Source organism: Panulirus ornatus, chromosome 34 (assembly GCF_036320965.1).
Source record: "Panulirus ornatus isolate Po-2019 chromosome 34, ASM3632096v1, whole genome shotgun sequence".
Lineage (NCBI taxonomy): Eukaryota > Metazoa > Arthropoda > Malacostraca > Decapoda > Palinuridae > Panulirus > Panulirus ornatus.
Genome location: NC_092257.1, coordinates 21,085,228 through 21,107,912, shown reverse-complemented (window position 1 = coordinate 21,107,912; position 22,685 = coordinate 21,085,228). Strand labels below are relative to the sequence as shown.

Genomic DNA, 22,685 nt, shown 5'->3' with positions numbered 1-22,685 from the left:
GTCTATGGTGAGTGTGTAGGGTAGGTCTGTGGTGAGTGTGTAGGGTGGGCCTGTGGTGAGTGTGTAGGGTGGGTCTGTGGTGAGTGTGTAGGGTGGGTCTGTTGTGTGTGTGTGTGTAGGGTGGGTCTGTGGTGAGTGTGTAGGGTGGGTCTGTTGTGTGTGTGTGTGTAGGGCACCGTTATGTCGGACACAGGCCACTTTTACGATGGTTTTCGCCTTGCGGCCACCTTTGTCTCCTTGAGTCTGCTGCTGGTGACCTGTGGTGGAGGTTCCTGCTGGTGAAGACCTGTGGTAGGGGCTCCTGCTGGTGACCTGTGGTGGGGGCTTCTGCTGGTGAGCTGTGGTAGGGGCTCCTGCTGGTGAAGACCTGTGGTAGGGGCTCCTGCTGGTGACGACCTGTGGTGGGGGCTCCTGCTGGTGACGACCTGTGGTAGGGGCTCCTGCTGGTGAAGACCTGTGGTAGGGGGCTCCTGCTGGCGACGACCTGTGATGGGGGCTCCTGCTGGTGACGACCTGTGGTGGGGGCTACTGCTGGTGACGACCTGTGGTAGGGGCCACTGCTGGTGACCTGTGGTGGGGGCTCCTGCCGGTGACGACCTGTAGTGGGGGCTCCTGCTGGTGACCTGTGGTAGGGGCTCCTGCAGGTGAAGACCTGTGGTAGGGGCTCCTGCCGGTGACCTGTAGTAGGGGCTCCTGCTGGTGACCTGTGGTAGGGGCTCCTGCAGGTGAAGACCTGTGGTAGGGGCTCCTGCCGGTGACCTGTTGTGGGGGCTCCTGCAGGTGACGACCTGTGATGGGGGCTCCTACTGGTGACGAGCTGTGGTGACTTCGCCATGCCCTGCGCGGGAGATCGTGGGCATCTGAGGATGGACCGCTTCGTAACGTTGGGAGACACAGGGTTCCACCCCTGGTTCACAAGTGCGGTTTTTTCCTTTTTTTGTTGTTGTTGTGCAGGTTAAAGGGAACGGAAGGTGGGGTGGTGGGAAGAGGGGCTCGTCCTGGTGGTTTATTGTGGCTTAGGGTCGTTGATTCGACCTGTGTGTTATTGTGAGTCGTATGTGGTACATTGTTTAGCTTTAATGGTGTCAGAAAGTGTATTTTTCTCTTTGGTTCTGAGTATATATATATATATATATATATATATATATATATATATATATATATATATATATATATATATATATAAATATACATATACATATGTATGTGGGTGGGTTGGGCCATTTCTTTCGTCTCTTTCCTTGCGCTACCTCGCTAACGCACTAGACAGCGATAAAGTATAATAAATGATAAGTAAATAAATGAATATATATATATATATATATATATATATATATATATATATATATATATATATATATATATATATATATATATATATATATATATATATATATATCACATAATACCTTCCTGCAGACCGGATTCGAACCCAGAACCTTTTGCGATTAGCGTTCCCGAATACCACGCGAAAGGCCCAGGGATCGAATCCTGGCTGTTGGGGGGTATCGTGTGTTCTATGAAAGCGCGCGTTCATCGGCACGTATTCCCTACGTGTCGTACAAGGCGAGTAAAAAAAGGGAGGGAGCGGGGGGCTGGAAATCCTCCCCTCTAGTTTTTGCTTTTCCAAAAGAAGGAACAGAGAAAGGGGTCATATGAGGATTTATTCCTTCTTAGGCTCAGTACTCTGCTCTAAACGCTACCTCGCTAACACGGGAAATGGCGATCACACTTGCCCGTGATGATAGTATGAAGGTGAAATCGCACTTCAGTAGGAGTTCCTACAATCTTATTTCGCATGTCATTTTTCTCTACATGTGGCACGAAACGTTTCGTGGAGACAATCCACCTCATCATCAGGTGTCGCAATTACTTAACGAAGTCATTTTCATCCCAACATCACACTTGTGTCCCGCCGACCAGCACCAATCAGTACAGAGTATAGCGGACAGCGGTTGGCCTGTACTGATTGGTGTTGGACGGCGGGACTCAAGTGTGATGTTGGGATGATAATGACTTCGTTAAGTACTTGCGACACCTGATGATGAGGTGGATCGTCTCCACGAAACGTGTCGTGCCACATGTAGAGAAAAATGACATGCGAAATGAAATTGTATGAACTCCTGAAGTGCGATTTCACCTTCATATGTGCCTTATGGACCGTTCTTCGTCTGTTTCCTGGCGCTCCCTCGCCGACGCGGGAAACGGCGATCAAGTGTGATAGATGATATATTTATATATATATATATATATATATATATATATATATATATATATATATATATATATCCCTGGGGATAAGGGAGAAAGAATACTTCCCACGTATTCCCTGCGTGTCGTGGAAGGCGACTAAAAGGGAAGGGAGGGGGGGGCTGGAAATCCTCCCCTCTCGTTTTTTTTTTATATTCTCCAAAAGAAGGAACTGAGAAGGGGGCCAGGTGAGGATATTCCCTCAAAGGCCTAGTCCTCTGTTCTTAGCGCTACCTCGCTAACGCGGGAAATGGCGAATAGTATGAAAAAAAAAGAATATATATATATATATATATATATATATATATATATATATATATATATATATATATATATATATATATAATTTATCACTGCATGTGTTTATCTGCAGTTTAAAGTCCGCTTTGATTTTTTGTATTGAAATTGTGATTGATTGTTTATATTTACATGGAGTGCGTTGCAGCAACTCGTTTTCTTTCTTTCTCTCTCTCTCTCTCTCTCTCTCTCTCTCTCTCTCTCTCTCTCTCTCTCTCTCTCTCTCTCTCTCTCTCTCTCTCTCTCAACATTTCCATGAAATTATTGAGGACCGTTGACTGGCAGTCGACTGTGGTCACCGTGTAAGGGAGAGGGCGGAGGTCTGCCTCCCTCCCCACCTCACTGTGACCCCGAGGTGTTCCACGAGGGTCTGGCTGGAGTCTGGCGGCGGTCCTGTGTGTCTGTACCAGCCAACACACACACACACACACACACACACACACACACACACACACACACACACACACACACACACACACATACATACGCACACCCACACCCACATACACACACACACACATACGCACACATGCACACACCCTCTCCTGCCCTCTCACATTTAACTTGCTTTTTTACCCTGTTGACTGTTATTTATTTTCATATATATATATATATATATATATATATATATATATATATATATATATATATATATATATATATATATATATATATATATAAAGTCATAAACGTAAATTTTTAAAGTTAACATTTTCTCGAACCTGAGAATTCTCTCTCTCTCTCTCTCTCTCTCTCTCTCTCTCTCTCTCTCTCTCTCTCTCTCTCTCTCTCTCCCCCCCCCTGTGGTGGTGGCAGGTGGTTGTGGTGGTGGTGGTGGCAGGTGGTAGGTGTGGTGGTAGGTGTGGTGGTAGGTGTGGTGGTAGGTGGTGGTACAGAGGGTGTGTGACAGGGCATGTGCCGTGGTAGTTGGGCTGGCTCACGCTCCCTCAAGAACTGTGTTTTGTTTTCCTCCATTGTTCTCGTCGCCCAGCATTATGCTACTCTCTCTCTCTCTCTCTCTCTCTCTCTCTCTCTCTCTCTCTCTCTCTCTCTCTCTCTCTCTCCCTCCCCTGTGCGAGTGTGTGATTGTCTGCTACACACCCCCTCTCCCCCTCTGTGAGTGTGTGATGGTCTTCCAAACCACCTCCCTCCCCTCCTTTCCCTGGTGTGAGTGTGTGATGGTCTTCCAAACCACCTCCCTCCCCTCCTTTCCCTGGTGTGAGTGTGTGATGGTCTTCCAAACCACCTCCCTCCCCTCCTTTCCCTGGTGTGAGTGTGTGATGGTCTTCCAAACCACCTCCCTCCCCTCCTTTCCCTGGTGTGAGTGTGTGATGGTCTTCCAAACCACCTCCCTCCCCTCCTTTCCCTGGTGTGAGTGTGTGATGGTCTTCCAAACCACCTCCCTCCCCTCCTTTCCCCCGGTGTGAGTGTGTGATGGTCTTCCAAACCACCTCCCTCCCCTCCTTTCCCTGGTGTGAGTGTGTGATGGTCTTCCAAACCACCTCCCTCCCCTCCTTTCCCTGGTGTGAGTGTGTGATGGTCTTCCAAACCACCTCCCTCCCCTCCTTTCCCCCGGTGTGAGTGTGTGATGGTCTGCCTCTGTCAGACCCCTCTTTCCCCCTGTGTGAGCGTGGCATGGTCTGCCAGACCCCTCCCCCTCCCCCTCGCAGTGTGTGCGAGTGTATGATGGTCTGCCAAAGCAGACCTCCCCTTGTGTGAGTGTATGCCAAACAAACCCCCCCTCCCCCACCTCTCTCTCTCTCTCTCTCTCTCTCTCTCTCTCTCTCTCTCTCTCTATCTCTATCTGTCTATCTATCTATCTATCTATCTATCTATCTATCTATCTATCCATCTCTCTGTCTCTCTCTCTCTCTCTCTCTCTCTCTCTCTCTCTCTCTCTCTCTCTCTCTCTCTCTCTCTCTCTCTCGTGTGTGTGTGTGTGTGTGTGTGTGTGTGTGCCATAACCCACGGATAAGCTCATAATCGCAGCATTGTGGCGAGCAGTGCAATTGATTGGTCGTAAATGTAGGAACCTGTTTTTGTGGCTCTAGAAACGCGTCCGGTATGCCTGGTGGTCGTACGGAGAGACACTTCACACTCTGTGACTCGGGGTCCGGGGTTCGAATCCGCTTGGGGGGGGCGGAGGAGGCGTTACGTGTTAGGGTTGCGCGTGGAGCGTAGGGGAATGGAGGTGATGGTGGTGGTACCGAGGCTGCGGTGATGGGTGGGTTAAGTGGGTGATGGAGACGTAGATCATGAGTGCGGTAGGGGTGATGGTGGTGATGGTGATGGAGGGTATGGTGGTGATGGTGATGGTGATGGATGGTGATGGTGATGGAGGATATGGTGGTGATGGTGATGGTGATGGAAGGTATGGTGGTGATGGTGATGGTGATGGAGGGTATGGTGGTGGTGGTGATGGTGATGGAGGGTATGGTGGTGGTGGTGATGGTGATGGAAGGTATGGTGGTGATGGTGATGGTGATGGAAGGTATGGTGGTGATGGTGATGGAGGGTATGGTGGTGGTGGTGATGGTGATGGAGGGTATGGTGATGGTGATGGTGATGGTGATGAAGGGTATGGTGATGGTGATGGAGGGTATGGTGGTGGTGGTGATGGTGATGGGGGTATGGTGATGGTGATGAGGATCGTAGTTAATAGTGATGGAGATTGTAGTGATGGTGGTGATGGTAGGTGGTCTTGGGTGTTGTAGTGTTGGCGGGTGAGGGAGAGGGGGTGTGGGTGGTCTGCGTAAGGACTAGGTTGAGGGAGGGTCAGAGAGAGGGGGTCTCTGCTGGTGATTTGGATGAGCAGGTGATGCGCCGGTAAGGTGAGTGGGGGGTCTTTGCCTCTGATGCAGTGTTGAAACCTTCATATATATAGATATATACTTCAGAGACCCTCCTATGGTATATACAGTCCTTCCCTAGGCACACATACCTTCCCCTAGTATACGAACCTCCCCCTGGTATACAAACCTCCCCTGGTATACAGACCTCCACTGGTATACAGACCTCCCCGTAATATATAAACTCCCCATGGTGCACAGACCTCCCTCTGGTGTGCAGACCTCCCCCTGGTGTACACACTTTCCCCTGGTATACAGACCTTCCCCCTGGTGTAGAGACCTTCCCCCTGGTGTACAGACCTTCCCTGTGGTATACAAAACTTCCCCTAGTGTACAGACCTCCCCCTGGTATACAGACCTTCCCCTTAGTGCACAGGCCTTCTCCCTGGTAGACAGACCTTCTCCTGGTGTACAGACCTCCCTCTGTTATACAGACCTTACCCTGGTATACAGACCTCCCCCCTGGTGTACAGACTTCCTCTCTGGTATACAGACCTCCCCCTGGTGTTCAGACCTTCCCCCCTGGTGTACAAATCTTCCCCCTGGTGTACAGACCTTTCCCCCTGGTATACAGACCTTCCCCCTGGTATACCGACCACCCCTGGTGTACAGACCTTCCCCTGGTATACAGACCTTCCCCCCTGGTGTACGGACCCACCCCCCTGGTGTACAGACCTTCCCCCCTGGTATATAGACCTTCCCCTCTGTACCCGCCCCCCCCTGGTGTACAGACCTTTCCCCCTGGCATACAGACCTTCCCCTTCGTGTACAGACCTTCCCCCCTGGTGTACAGACCTTCCCCCCTGGTATACAGACCGTCCCCTGGTGTACAGACCTTCCCCCCTGGTATACAGGCCTTCCCCTCTGTACCCGCCCCCCTCTGGTGTACAGACCCGCCCCCCTGGTGTACAGACCTTCCCCCTTGGTATACAGACCTTCCCCTGGTGTACAGACCTTCCCCTCTGTACCTGTCCCGCCCCCCTGGTGTACAGACCCGCCCCCCCTGGTGTACAGACCCGCCCCCCCCTGGTGTACGGACCCCGCCCCAGACGACGGAGAGAGAGAGAGAGAGAGAGGTACCCCTGGTACCTGGGCCTTCCCCCCTGGTATACAGACCTTCCCCTTCGTGTACAGACCTTCCCCCCTGGTATACAGACCGTCCCCTGGTGTACAGACCTTCCCCCCTGGTATACAGGCCTTCCCCTTTGTACCCGCCCCCCTTGGTATACAGACCCGCCCCCCCTGGTGTACGGACCCCGCCCCAGACGACGGAGAGAGAGAGAGAGAGAGAGAGGTCTCCCTTGGTACCTGGGCCACCAACATTTTGGTTCCCACGTCACGTTCGCCGGTCTTGTCATGTCGCCATTTTTGACAAGGACCGTCAGCTCATGTGATTAAATAATTTAATGTCGATTAACACGAGTGGTGTGGGTCAACTGTAGAGTAGTTATCGCATGGGGGGGGCGGCTTGTTTCTACCCGCGGGGATCCGTGGCCTGCAGCCGGGATCCGTGGCCCGCTGGGTCAGGCCTCCTTATATACCGAGTGGTCCCAGTTTTGGGGGGGGTGGTCTTAGTTGGGGGGGTGCTGTGTCGTGCTTCCCTCACCCCCCCCCCCCCGTGGTTACCCCAGTTTGGGCTGGGGCCAGTTATTTTTTGGGTAGGCCCCCAGTGGTCCTCGTGAGGGTAGGCCCCAGTGGTCCTCGTGAGCGGCGGCGGTGGTGGTGGTCTTATGTGGTGGTGGTGGTCTTCGTGAGTTCTGGTCTTGCTTCGTGGTGGTCCTAGTTACCAGTGGTCTTCGCTATGGGTTCTCTTAATGGTGGAGTGGTCTGCAGTTACTTGGTGGTCCCTGGGCCCATCTGGCAGTGGTGCCAGTTAATGGTGACACCAGTAAGTGGTCATCCCAGTTAATGGTGACACCAGTTAGTGGTCCTTCCAGTTAGTGGTCCTCCCAGTTAGTGGTGACACCAGGTAGTGGTCCTCTTAGTAAGTGGTGACACCAGTTAAGGGTGACACCAGTTAGTGGTCCTTCCAGTTAGTGGTCCTTCCAGTTAGTGGTCATCCCAGTTAGTGGTGACACCAGTTAGTGGTCCTTCCAGTTAAGGGTGACACCAGTTAGTGGTCCTTCCAGTTAGTGGTCATCCCAGTTAATGGTGACACCAGTTAGTGGTCCTCCCAGTTAGTGGTGACACCAGTTAGTGGTCCTCTTAGTTTGCGATGATTACAGTTCCAGATGATCCCATTCATGAGTGGTCTCGTATGGTCCCAGTTGACTGTGGTCCCAGTCAGATGGTCCCAATTGGCTATGGTCCCAGTCAGATGGTCCCAATTGACTGTCGTCCCAGTCAGATGGTCCCAATTGACTGTCGTTCCAGCCAAATGATCCCAATTGACTGTGGTCCCAGTCAGATGATCCCAGTTGACTGTGTTCCGAGTCAAATCATCCCAGTTGACTGTGGTCCCAGGCAGATGGACCCCATTGGCTATGGTCCCAGTCAGATGGTCCCAATTGGCTGTGATATCTGTCAAATGATCCCGGTTGACTGTGGTCCCAGTCAGATGGTCCCAATTGACTGTGTTCCCAGTCAGGGAGGAGTACGTCTCCTTGCTTGATCGTCTGTCGTGGTGTTGCTGTTCGATGACTTGGTGTCAGACTTCCTGTTACGACCATCTGTTACCACCTCCGTGTCACGCCCCTCACCCCCGTCCCCCACAGCATGTCACGTCACTCCTGTCACGTCCTCTTCCTCCCCCCCTTCCCCCTCCCTTCCTGTCACACCCTGATGAACGTGTCCCCCAACTCGCCCCCCCCTCCTCTCTCTCTCTCTCTCTCTCTCTCTCTCTCTCTCTCTCTCTCTCTCTCTCTCTCTCTCTCTCTCTCTCTCACACACACACACACACACACACAACCTCGCGTTACCACCTGTAACGGCCCAGGGTGTGTTGTGACGGGCCCTTCGTCACGAGGCTTTTGTCACGGCTCCCGTGACGCAACACCTCGCGCCAGGGCGTCTTTGTCGTGTCTTTAGGGGAGAGAGAGAGAGAGAGAGAGAGAGAGAGAGAGAGAGAGAGAGAGAGAGAGAGAGACGTCGAGGACTTAATTCTTCCCCCCCCAACCTCCCCCCACACACCCCCCGACGCTACGTGGAACGCGTGCGTAACGCCGCACGACACTGTGTAACGCTGCTACAGTCATAAGCATGTTACGTGGAGCCCCGAGATGTCGTCTCGCCCCCCATCACCCTAGGCATCATCCCCAGACGACCCATGGCTCTGGCGTCCTCGAAGATGTTTCGAAAGACGTCTGGTCATGTGAACCCCAGCGAGGTGTGGCGTCTGCTTAGGTGGAGGGTGGCTGTGGGGTGTGTGCTAGCGGGGGGTGATTGGGGTGTAGGGTAGGTGGGAAGGAAGGAGCAACTGGTGGGGGAGTGAGAGGGAGGAAGGGAAGGAAGTTGGGGAGAGGAGGGGAAATAGGCAGGCAGAAGCTAGAGGGAGAGGAAAGGACATGTTTTACACTGATGTATGTATACTTTTACACCGCCAGGGAGGCCCTCCATGTACACCTTATATCTGAAGTTGTGTACCGAAGGTGTATGTGACCCTCATACGCGGTAGAGCATGTGTATATGTGTGTATGGTAAGTGTGCAATGTGTGCAGTGAGACGCATGTGCTCAGGAGACGTGTGTGTGTGTGTGTGTGTGTGTGTGTATGTGTGTGTGTGTGTGTACCGGTAGTGTGTTGTATACACACACACACACACATACAAACACTCCAGCCCAAGCCGGAGGTACTCCTTCAACGGCCAGGCCTCCCCGAAGGGAGGATAAACACCAGGGCCGTCTGTTTGTACCACCTGCTTCGCCCAGGATTCGAACCCGGGCGAGCTAGTGCGTGAATCGTGGTTCAGCGACGCCAACCTCTACAGCACAGAACACCTCCCCCTCACCCCTCCGTGTGTGTGGGGTGGTGGGGGTTGGAGTCTGGTGGTGGTGGAGGCCGGCCGGGTTGGTGAGGAGGAGGAGGAGGAGGAGGAGGAGGATGGGGAAGCCAGAGGTAGCTGTTGGTTTAGTAATGGTGTGGTTGTTAGTATGCGGGCGTCGCTGTCCTTGCTGGGGTGTTGTGATCCAACTTCCATCCCCTCCCGCTTTCCCTGGTCGTTGCTGGGGCCTTGTGATCGAACACCTCCCTCTTCCCCTCCCACTCCCCACAGTACCGTGGGCTAGGGGGTCGTTGCTGGAGGGATGGGGTGGGGTGTTTAAACCCTATATCCTCCCTAACCTCTCCCTCCCTCCTGTATTACGACCCTCTACGTTAGTCGTTTTTGGCACGTTAGGCATGATAGTGTGGTAGTGTGTGTGTGTGGTTTGGTCATACTCAGCCAGCCCCCGCCGCGCCTCCCCCACCAGAAGCCACCACACAGACAGCCCACAGTACACGCCCACCTCCTCATGACACAGTCGTATTAGGGACACACGACATTGTTTCCATTGTTTCCATATCTTTCCTCGGTTCAGAAGAGAATTTTTTTTGGAGGAGGAGGATTTTCAAGGATTATTGTCTTCGTTACATCCACCTTTCACTTGTGATCTTGTGTGGGGGGGGACGTGTCTCCACATTACACCATATTCCTCAGCGTCCTTCATAATAACACCGATAGATTATGCAAAATTAACGATACACAAAAAAAGATGTCTTTGATTCACATTCGTATTACTAAAGGTTTATATTGTATGTTTGTGTTGTATTATAGATTATACTGTATCATAAATGTGCCTTGTCGTAATATCTTTGATATTGTGTATTTTCACATTGGTCGGGGTATGACAGTGTTAATATATATGTTCTTTTCCGTCCATACAGGTGGGTTTGGTCGATGGTCTGTGTGAAGCTGTGCCACAGCGTCGCCTTTACTAACACCCCTACCCTCCAGGTTGGTAACACTGTAATAAGTCTTAAACTTGTAGTTACAAACAAATGTGGAACCATGACTGGTAACACTTATTAGTATACCTTGTCCTCCTCCTTGGGGCCAGCCAGCGTTTGGTGGCGCATATGGGGATGTCCCATAGCGAGCCCATCGGATGGGTAAATATCAGTGATGCTGAGTACCTGTTTATTCTCATGATGAGCATATCCCACCGTTCTTTGAAACTACGTGTGTAGATAAGAGAATGATCAATTATCATCGTAGCTGTGTCATGAATTTGGAGTTTGAGGAAGCATCTAGTGGCAGGCTCGCTCGGTGAAGTGCACAAATGGGTCGGGTGTTGGGATCTTTGTGCCGTGTTCCCTCGTAGATAACCTGCCTATGAGTTCCAATATAGATTCAACCAAACACTCTTTACCTTGATCCTCCTCCTCCTCCTCCTCCTCCTCCTCGTGAGTTAGGGTACCTTATTGATCCTATTGTTGGTCCCTGTGGTGTATTGACTCCTGTAGGAGAGCGTTTGGATTACATGTGGTCCACTAAGAATAGCAGAGGCCACATACATTCAGTTTGATGATAAGCACATGATGGAAATAGTACTAGGAAAGGAACCACTGTTCACGTGAGCTGCGACATGCCGTAAGTACAAGCAAGACCAAAGACTCTCCTAAATACGACCATGGGAAGGTCAGTTAACAGGATACCTAATGGTCTATGACAAGGGTATTGGCAGTCATCATGGGAAGGACAGGTAACGGGGTACCTAATGGTCCATGACAAGGGGTATTATCTGTCATGATCTTCAGTGTGTTAAAAAGGAGGTATTTTAGAATATTGCACTTTCCCAGCCACCTCTCCCTCCGGCTCAACGTTATCCCAATGGAAAAGAACATTGGGAAGAAACCCCGTGTAATTAGGAGATATTATATACTGCCGTGGAAATTTTGTAAGAAATTGTTTAAGAGGAAAAGTTTTCCTGTTCTGAACAGAATATATGATGAGTAGCCCAGAAGGAAAAAATCTCTCTGAAGAGGAACTGTTTACTGATAACAGATATCCACTGATTGTCTCGCCGTATTTTGGAAGATGGAGATTGTCTTTGCATTTACTACAGCTCGTGGTGGTGATTCATTCCAGTGTTCTACAGCTGAAAAAAATCAGCCACGTTGCCAAAACACATCTCCCTTTTAACCTTGTACCATTATTTCTCAGCACATTGGAACTCTATTTAATGTAAGAGAATTTTCTCATATTGTTAAAGATAGTGTTTCGAAAATGGTATCAAATAATCTCGAAGTCTACGCTTTTGAGGGAGCAAAATTGATCAAGGTCTCCACGTCTTTATTTACTTATAAGGCATTATTTTCTTTATGTCTGAGTGGCGGAATTGGTATTGTTTCTCTCCTCTGAATTCGTTCTAGTTCTGGTTCATCTTGAATCACGTTTGGTGACGAGACTTGAACAACATTGTTTCCAAATGAGATCTGACTGACCTTGGCGTTATGAGGAGCGAGTTTCATGCCCTTTCTGGTGATGGTGTGCCAAGTATCTCGTACCCGTTGTTAATTAAAGGAAAAAGTTCTAAACTTTGTATTTGTACATATTGAGATCCTTTGAGCCATGTCTCTACCTACTACGTCAGTGTATAGATCAGTTGCAGTCATCAGGCAGCTTCCGTCCTTTTTTGAGTATGCTGTGTTTTCTAGTTTCACGTCGTCGGAAAATTTCGAAAAATTCTGCCGGCGAGTCGTGTCTCCGGGTCGTTGATGTCCTTGAGGAACAGTGTGGGTCCCAGGAGGGAGCCTTGTGGCATCCCGCTTCTCACGCGCAACCAATTGGACGCTTCCCTCATTTAATCCCACTAGTTTTTTTTTTTTTCTTTTCTTCCTTCCCTGTTTGTAAGTGCCAGATATAGTCAGTCAGTCTTCCCCACTACCTTATCAGAAGAGAGACAGAAGATTGGAGAGTGGAGGTGAAGTCAAAATTGACGGTTGTGTGTGAGAGGCAGTCTACCAGGAGATGTGGTAGAGAATACTACATGCATCGTTTTCTGTACGATGGCAAGTTGGAGAACTACATCTCGTATGGGCCTCCTCCCTGGAGAGGATGATCAGACACGGACAAAGTGGAGGGAAAGAGGCGAGATTTTATTGGGGCATTACGTGTTAGTATGGAGAGTTCCCTCAGTGAACTCCTTCAGGGTCGACGACCAACAAATTTTGTCATGAATTGAGCCTTTCCACTACACAGTACCCTCCCACTACACAGTACCCTACCACTACACAGTACCCTACCACTACACAGTACCCTACCACTACACAGTACCCTCCCACTGTGCTGTACCCTCCCACATCAAAGTACCCTCCCACTGTGCTGTACCCTACCACTACACAGTACCCTCCCACTGTGCTGTACCCTCCCACTACACAGTACCCTCCCACTGTGCTGTACTCCCCACTATACGGTACCCTCTATTTATACAGTAGCCTCCCATTATACAGGACCCTTCCATTGTACAGTACCCTTCATTATATAGTACTTTCCCACTATACAGTACCCTCGCATTATACAGTACCTTTCCACTTTACTGATTTTAGAAACATCATGTGCAGTGGTTGTATTAGAAGACTGTTATATAAACATTTCAGGAACATTATGTATATATATATATATATATATATATATATATATATATATATATATATATATATATATATATATATATATATATATCCCTACGAGTCCACGGGGAAAATGAAACACGATAAGTTCCCAAGTGCACTTTTGTGTAATAATGACATCATCAGGGGAGATACAAGAAATATAAATCAGCTTATATACAACGAAGAGACAGCTAGGACGCCATTTAATAGACAAGCGACTACGATTGTAAGTCGGGTGCGTTCGGGTCTGGCAACGAGCGTATCACAGACTTATTACGTAGACAAGAAGGGATATTGTTAACAGATTTTATCAACAATAAGCTATCCAATTTGTACAGACCTTCACTAATTTTAAAGCTATGATTCTTTGTGTATTCAATAATAGAAGATTCAATGATATTTCTCGTGGTACTGGAGTTAGAGTTGATAATTGAGATGGCATTACTCCTGTCAATACAATGATCATGATTTTTAGCATTATTATACATACCATTTGATTTTCGTCCTGTTCTTATACTACATTTATGTTGCTCAAGTGTAACAGAAAGATCCTTACTAGTCTGCCTAACATAAAACTTATCACAGTTTCTACATGGCACTTTATAGATGCATCCAGGAGAATTTTCTGGTGAATTTCTGATTAAGATATTCTTTATAGTATAATTGTTGCTGAAAGCATTATTTAGATTAAAGGATTTAAGCAACATGGGAAGTAAAGCAAAATTATCATTAAAACGGAGAACTAAAAGATTCTTGGTGTCAATGGGAGGTTTGGGTTCAACTCTATAAAATGATTTCTTTGTCAGCTTAAGGGATTTATCAATGAAAGATCTAGGGTACTTTAACTTAGATCCAATTGATATATCTCTCAAACTTATCATCAGTAAACTCTGGACTGCAAATACGTAATGCCCTAAGGAACATAGAATGAAATGATGATAATTAAACTCTGTCATGTTGAGATGAGTGATAATGGATATATGAGCATAAATTGGTAGGTTTACTGTATATGCTAAACTTAAACTTGTTTCCTTGCCTATGGATCATGCAATCTAGAAATGGGAACATACCATTATTTTCATTTTCTACAGTATATTTGATAAAAGGTAAAAAATTGTTAAGTAAAGGTAGAAATATTTGTAAATTTTCATTTGTTGGCCAAACACAAAGAACATCATCTACATACCTAAACCAAATGGCATGAGAGGGTAAGACATTCTTGATATACTTGATCAATTGTGATCCTTTCCAATATATATATATATATATATTTTTTTTTTTTTTTTTTTATACTTTGTCGCTGTCTCCCGCGTTTGCGAGGTAGCGCAAGGAAACAGACGAAAGAAATGGCCCAACCCCCCCCATACACATGTACATACACACGTCCACACACGCAAATATACATACCTACACAGCTTTCCATGGTTTACCCCAGACGCTTCACATGCCTTGATTCAATCCACTGACAGCACGTCAAACCCTGTATACCACATCGCTCCAATTCACTCTATTCCTTGCCCTCCTTTCACCCTCCTGCATGTTCAGGCCCCGATCACACAAAATCTTTTTCACTCCATCTTTCCACCTCCAATTTGGTCTCCCTCTTCTCCTCGTTCCCTCCACCTCCGACACATATATCCTCTTGGTCAATCTTTCCTCACTCATTCTCTCCATGTGCCCAAACCATTTCAAAACACCCTCTTCTGCTCTCTCAACCACGCTCTTTTTATTTCCACACATCTCTCTTACCCTTACGTTACTTACTCGATCAAACCACCTCACACCACACATTGTCCTCAAACATCTCATTTCCAGCACATCCATCCTCCTGCGCACAACTCTATCCATAGCCCACGCCTCGCAACCATACAACATTGTTGGAACCACTATTCCTTCAAACATACCCATTTTTGCTTTCCGAGATAATGTTCTCGACTTCCACACATTTTTCAAGGCTCCCAAAATTTTCGCCCCCTCCCCCACCCTATGATCCACCCTATATATGATATATATATATATATATATATATATATATATATATATATATATATATATATATATATATATATATATATATATTTTTTTTTTTTTTTTTTTCAAACTATTCGCCATTTCCCGCGTTAGCGAGGTAGCGTTAAGAACAGAGAACTGGGCCACTGAGGGAATATCCTCACCTGGCCCCCTTCTCTGTTCCTTCTTTTGGAAAATTAAAAAAAATTGAGAGGGGAGGATTTCCAGCCCCCCCGCTCCCTCCCCTTTTAGTCGCCTTCTACGACACGCAGGGAATACGTGGGAAGCATTCTTTCTCCCCTATCCCCAGGGATATATATGTGTGTGTGTGTGTTTCTGTGTATGTGTGTATGTGTGTGTGTGTGTGTGTGTGTGTGTGTGTGTGTGTGTGTGTGTGTGTGTGTAGTATTGAGATGTGTGAATAACGTGAGGTGTTGCTGGACTTGTACCAGTCATCATTCTTCGTGGGATCATCGTGGTGGAGACAAAATACCCGGTCTCCCATGTATTATAAGGAGCAGACATTACCAGCCGGGCGAGCACATGAGCATGACACATATTAATTCGGGCCGTTAAATTGTAACAACTGTCGACTGCCCAGTTTTATGTGATTTTTATGAACTGAGTGGCATTCCAAACAGCCCAGGAGGGATGGGGAGGGGGGAGGTTGTGGTGGTGTGAGCAAGCCACACGTCATATTGATGAACATTCCAGACAGGCGGTGATAAAACAGCGGTATGGCATGTGGTACATGAGTGACGGACCACCGCTCGCTCCGGCTCAACACACACACACACACACACACACACACACACACACACACACACACACACTTCGGAGATGGGGGAGTTGGGGTGGGAGCTGGCTGGACGAGTGGTAGGGGCCGTCTGAATGTGTGGTGTGGGTTTACGACACGTCATCGGCTAATGCCAGTTGAAGCTGTTCGGGTGATGTACCTAGGACGAGTGTGGGGGTGTAGTGTGTGGTGTGGTCTTGCGTCGCGTCCTGAGAGCCCGTTGAAGATACGTGGAGCTGGACGAGTGAGTGATGGAGCAGCTGAGCGAGATTGCGGTGTGGGCGTGCGACACGGCTCCCTCCCAGGAGACGGACCACGGCGGGGTGGCCGGCGGCGGACCAGTGGAGAACCGTGTCATCATGGTCCTCAGCGGACCACAGCGTGCCACTCGGACCCCATCCCTCAACACTGCTGATGAGACCAACTGGTGTGTGTGTGTGTGTGTGTGTGTGTGTGGCGAAAGGGAAAGGGATGCCTCTCATCCCACGACCCATATCCTCACATCCCAGGGCTTAGGTCCCCACATCCTAGGGTTTATGTCCCCACATCCCACTAGATGTTGATGCGCTGTCCTCGCCGTAGGACACACCAACACCCAATACCCGTGCCTGACACTGTGGTGCGTCTGTCGAACTGTCTCCTTCGTCCCTGACCGTTGAAACCACACTCCCCAGACATGTACGAGTAACACTTTCTCGTCTGCAGTCTGGACACCAGTCTTCCTTACGACACTGCCCACGTCGATTCGTCGTATTTCACACCACTTTGTGCCCACCACGATGCCACGCTCAGTCACTGCTCACTCTCCCCCACATAGACACACTCACATCATTACACTTTATGACCTGTAGTCACGCCCGGTGGACGTGGCCGGCTTCCTGAGCGTTGCTAGAGCCCTTTGGGAAAAAATGGAAGGAACTTCTGAGACAGGAAGGTGAAGTTTAGATGTTATACATAGGCGTTACCGGACTCCACCTGCTTGTGGTCACGTTCAGCGCGTTTGTATCATCGCCGTTCTTCCCCTGCTACAGATTGCAGCGCAGCCATGAAGAGCTACAGGGACCTCTGGACACACGTTGCCGGACTTCAACGCACCCGACCTCCATTCGGGTAGTCACTTGTTGACCAAATGACGTCCTATCTACGTCTCTAACTTGTATATCAACTGACTGTTATATTTCTCTCTTGTATGTTCCCTGATGATGTGATTATTATACGAAAGTGCACTTGGGAAGTTATCGTGTTTCGTTTCCCCGTGGATTAGAAGGAATTTACTTGATCACGTGCTCAGTTGTGATCTTTTCCGATACACACACGCACACACACACACACACACACACACACACACACACACACATATATATATATATATATATATATATATATATATATATATATATATATATATATATATATATATATATATTCTTTCATACTATTCGCCATTTCCCGCGTTAGCGAGGTAGCGTTAAGAACAGAGGACTGGACCTTTGGGGGAATATCCTCATCTGGCCCCCTTCTCTGTTCCTTTTTTTTGAAAAAAAAAAAAACGAGAGGAGGATTTCCGGGCCCCCCCCCCCCCCCCCCCCCCCCCCCTCCCTTCCCTTTTAGTCGCCTTCTGCGACACGCAGGGAATACGTAGGAAGTTTCTTTCTCCCCTATCCCCAGGGATAATATATATATATATATATATATATATATATATATTAATATATATATATATATATATATATATATATATATATATATATATATATATATATGATTTCTTACATTTGCATATATATTGACCTTGACAGTGTGTCATGAAGACCATGATTCCTTTATCTTAATGGCCTGGTGCACCTGTCGTCTTGAAGATGTGTGTGTGTGTGTGTGTGTGTGTGTGTGGGAGAGGGGGGTGGGGGGTGGAAGACCCGCCTGTCTGCCGCACATTTATCCAGCCACTTGCAGTCAAGACTGTGAGAGACTAAGCCTTGAACAGCAGAAGCAGTCGTGATTGTGCATCGGAGGCTGGGGGTGATGAGGTGGGTTCTGCTCTCGTTAGCTGGTCCGTCTGTCTCTCTTTCTCTCTCTCCTCCACGGGGGGTCAGGATGGAGGCATATGCGACATATATTGGAGAAGGATCACTGTTTTGCGCGTGATCAAGTTTATTCCTATGAGTCCACGGGGAAAATTATCATCATTTCAATCTATGTTCCGTAGGGCATTACGTATTTGCAGTCCAGAGTTTATTGATGATGAGTTTGAGAAGATATAGTCTATTGGATCTAAGTTAAAGCACCCTAGATCTTTCATTGATAAATCCCTAAGGTTTGCAAAGAAATTATTTTATAGAGTTGAACCCAAACCTCCCATTGACACCAAGAAACTTTTAGTTCTCCCTTTTGATAATGATTTTACTTTACTTCCCATGTTGCTTAAATCCTTTAGTGTGAATGTTGCCTTCAGCAGCAATAATACTGTATAGAGAATATCTTAATCAGGAATTCACCAGAAAATTCTCCTGGATGCATGTATAAAGTGCCACGTAGAAATTGTGATAAGTTTTATGTTGGTCAGACTGGTAAGGATCTTTCTCTTAGACTTAACAACATGAATATAATATAAGAACGGGACAAGAATCAAATGTCTTATTTAATCACGTTGAAAACTATGATCATTGTATTGACTGGAGTAGTGCCATCTCAGTTATTAACTCTGACTCTATTACCACGAGAAATATCATTGAATCTTCTATTATTAAATACACAAAGAATTATAATCTTAATATTAGTGATGGTCTATACAAATTGGATAGCTCTATTGTTGATAAAATTTGTAAACGATTCACCTTCTTGTCCACATAATAAGTTTGTGATACGCTCGTTGTATGTTTTGGACAATCCCATGTTTACCAAATGGCGTCCTAGCTACGTCTCTTCGATGTATATCAACTGACTATATTTCTCTCTTGTTTCTCTCCCGATGATGTGATTATCACACGAAAGTGCATTTGGGAACTTACGTGTTCCATTTTCCCTATGGACACATAGGAAATATATATATATATATATATATATATATATATATATATATATATATATATATATATATATATATATATATATTGTATTCTTGATTTGCGAGTATATTAAAAAAAAACACGTATCTCTGCATTATGTTACGACGGAGGGAGAGAGGAGGGATGAGTTGGCTGTCTATCTGATGTGGTGACAGTTTGGGGGAGATGACCATGGGGGGGAGTGGGTTGTAGCTGATAATTGGTTAACATCTCCAGAGAGAACACACACACACGCACACACACACACACACACACACACACACACACATACACAAATTCAGATAGTGGGGTTTTAAGTATAAAGAAAATGGAGACGTGAGGGTTTAGGGGGGGACATGTTAAATTCAAACACAGACACCATTTGCACCAACACTCTAGTGACCCCGTGCTGATAGTAGGTGTACACAGTGTTGGCAACGTGGTGTGGTGTGGGGATCTCATGTGGTAGGTGTTGACGGTGGTGGAGCACCCTCATCCCGGAGACTCCGATGAAGGTGATGGCTGGGCGAGGTGTGAGGTGGGAGAGGAGGAGGGCGCGCGGCACACACACACACACCAAGGGAGTGAGTGATTAAGTGCCTCATTGTACGTAGTGTGAGGGAGGTTGAGGGATCATCTCGCATAGACCTACCTTTTTTTCTAGTCCGCCTCCCTTCTGTTGTGGGGAGGAGTTGTGGGGGAGGATGGGGAGGAAAGTCAGGCCAGGTAGGTCGGTGGGGAGGCATGAGGGATGAGTTTAAGGAAGGAAGGTGTTCGGTTCAGGGCCCCAGGGAGTGTCCAGGTGTCTTGAGTGCAGGAGGGGAGAAGAACGTAAGGAGGCAGCAGGAGGATTGGATGGTGCCGTTGGCGAACTCCTGCGCTTAGCTGGGTTTGGTGGCACAGAGTGACGCAGAGAGGCTTGGTGACCCATAGTGACACAGAGAGGCTTGGTGACCCAGAGTGACACAGAGAGGCTTGGTGACCCAGAGTGACACAGAGAGGCTTGGTGACCCAGAGTGACACAGAGAGGCTTGGTGACCCATAGTGACACAGAGAGGCTTGGTGACACAGAGTGACACAGAGAGGCTTGGTGACACAGAGTGACACAGAGAGGCTTGGTGACACAGAGTGACGCAGAGAGGCTTGGTAACACAGAGGCTTGATGACACAGAGTATCACAGAGAGGCTTGGTGACACAGAGTGACACAGAGAGGCTTGGTGACCCATAGTGACACAGAGAGGCTTGATGACACAGAGTGACACAGAGAGGCTTGGTGACCCATAGTGACACAGAGGGGCTTGATGACACAGAGTGACACAGAGAGGCTTGATGACACAGAGTGACACAGAGAGGCTTGATGACACAGAGTGACACAGAGAGGCTTGATGACACAGAGAGGCTTGGTGACACACAGAGGCTTGGTGACACAGAGTCACACAGAGAGGCTTAGTGACACAGAGTGACACAGAGAGGCTTGATGACACAGAGAGGCTTGATGACACAGAGAGGCTTAGTGACACAGAGTGACACAGACAGGGCTGGTGACACAGAGTGACACAGCGAGAGAAGCTTTGTGGGCAGCTTTGAGAGGGAGGGAGGGAGGGAGGGAGGGGGGTTAGAGACAGTGGCCTAGCGAGCTGGTAGAGCCTGAGACGAGCCGTGGTTAGGTTAGGTTAGTGAGGGGGACGTGGTTGGCGATGGTCCAGCTCCGCCAGGTTGGCATGGAAGGGTGGTGCTCTAAGGGGGATGGTGGGGAGAGGGTCGCTGCTGCTGCTGCTGCAGCCACCGGTGGTGACACGAGTGGTCCGCGCTCATGTTGCCAGAGACCACGTGCCTCCACCAGGCCCGTCGTATATGTGTGTGTGTGTGTGTGAAGACCACAGAGTCCTCGGAGGCGTCTGTCTTCGTGTCTGTGGGATACGTGAGGTGAGGAGGAACCGGGAAAAAAAATGGGAATGGCCTCTCCGATATGTGCACCCTCATGACACTCACTGAGGACGCGTGTTCTCTCTCTCTCTCTCTCTCTCTCTCTCTCTCTCTCTCTCTCTCTCTCTCTCTCTCTCTCTCTCTCTCTCTCTCTCTCTCTCTCTCTCTCTCTCATGACTCGTCACTTGGTTACCAAATGCCGTCCTAGCTACGTCTCTTCGTTGTATATCAACTGACTGTTATATTTCTCTCTTGTGTCTCTCCTGATGATGTGATTATTACACGAAAGTGCACTTGGGAACTTATCGTGTTTCATTTTCCCCGTGGACTCATATATATATATATATATATATATATATATATATATATATTTATTTATTTATTTATTATACTTTGTCGCTGTCTCCCGCGTTCGCGAGGTAGCGCAAGGAAACAGACGAAAGAATGGCCCAACCCACCCACATACACGTATATACATACACGTCCACAGATGCACATATACATACCTATACATCTCATCGTATACATATATATACACACACAGACATATACAAATATACACATGTACATATTTCATACTGTCTGCCCTTATTCATTCCCGTCGCCACCCCGCCACACATGAAATGATGAATATATATATATATATATATATATGTATATATATATATATATATATATATATATATATATATATATATATATATATATATATATATATATATATTTATATATATATATATATATATATATATATATATATATATATATATATATATATATATATATATATATATATATTTTATGAGTCCACGGAGAAAATGAAACACGATAAGTTCCCCAATGGGTTGGGCCATTCTTTCGTCTGTTTCCTTGCGCTACCTAGCTAACGCGGGTGACAGCGACAAAGTATAATGAAATATATATATATATATATATATATATATATATATATATATATATATATATATATTTGTTGTTTTTGTTTTTTTACTTGATCTCCGTTTCCTGCGTTTGCGAGCTGGTGCCAGGAACAGATGAAGGAAGGTCGCATTCATGTTCACATCCATTATGTGTGCGTGTGTGTGTGTGTGTGTGTGTGTGTGTGTGTGTGTGTGTGTGTGTAGAATTGTAAGAAGATATAATTCCATCGTTATAAACATGGCGTTGATAATTGATGATAACACTTCTAGACTCCCCAGGAGTTTTGTGTAGCTGGCCATCGGTCCCGGCGTGTATGTACTGTTGTGTGCCCTCCTGTGTGACGCTCAATACATTCTGGCTATTTCCCTCGGTATTTTTTTGCTTCGTAGAATCACCTGGTGTGGCCCGTGTCATACACCGTCAGTCATGACACTTCCCCATACCCAGTATACTGCTGGTGTGGCCCGTGTCATACACCCCCAGTAATGACACCTCCCCTTACCCAGTACACTGGTAGTGTGGCCCGTGTCATACAACCCCAATCATGACACCTCCCCATACCCAGTACACTGGTAGTGGTCCGTGTCATACACCCCCAGACATGACACCTCCCCATACCCAGCACACCGGTAGTGGTCCGTGTCGTCATGCCTCTAGTCTCCCTCCCTCCATCACTGGCCAGAGCTGAGGAGCAGGGGGATGGGGTGAGGGGACTAGATCGTATCGTCCTTATTTGGCTTTTATGAACGAATTGATGGCTTATTTACGTTGAACCAATCATTCTACCTGTGTCTGAGTTTACACCAGGAGCGGTCTGATGACTGGCTGCAGACCATCCTGGAAACTGTAGGGCACAGGTGCGAGGAGGGGAGGGGGAAGAACTTGGGGGGGAGGGGGCGGTATCTATCATAATGCATTTACGGTGGGCAGTGCAGGCAGTACAGGGCCTGGTCGTCAACATATGCACGCTGATGTAATTCTCCTCCCAGGTTAGAAGGTCAA

At 47.6% G+C, this 22,685-nt stretch overlaps 1 protein-coding gene across 1 annotated transcript in view; it reads left to right on the top strand.

Moving 5' to 3' along the window:
• ds (dachsous cadherin-related 1) overlaps nucleotides 1–22,685 on the top strand; it is a 594,485-nt gene that overhangs the window by 170,598 nt on the left and 401,202 nt on the right.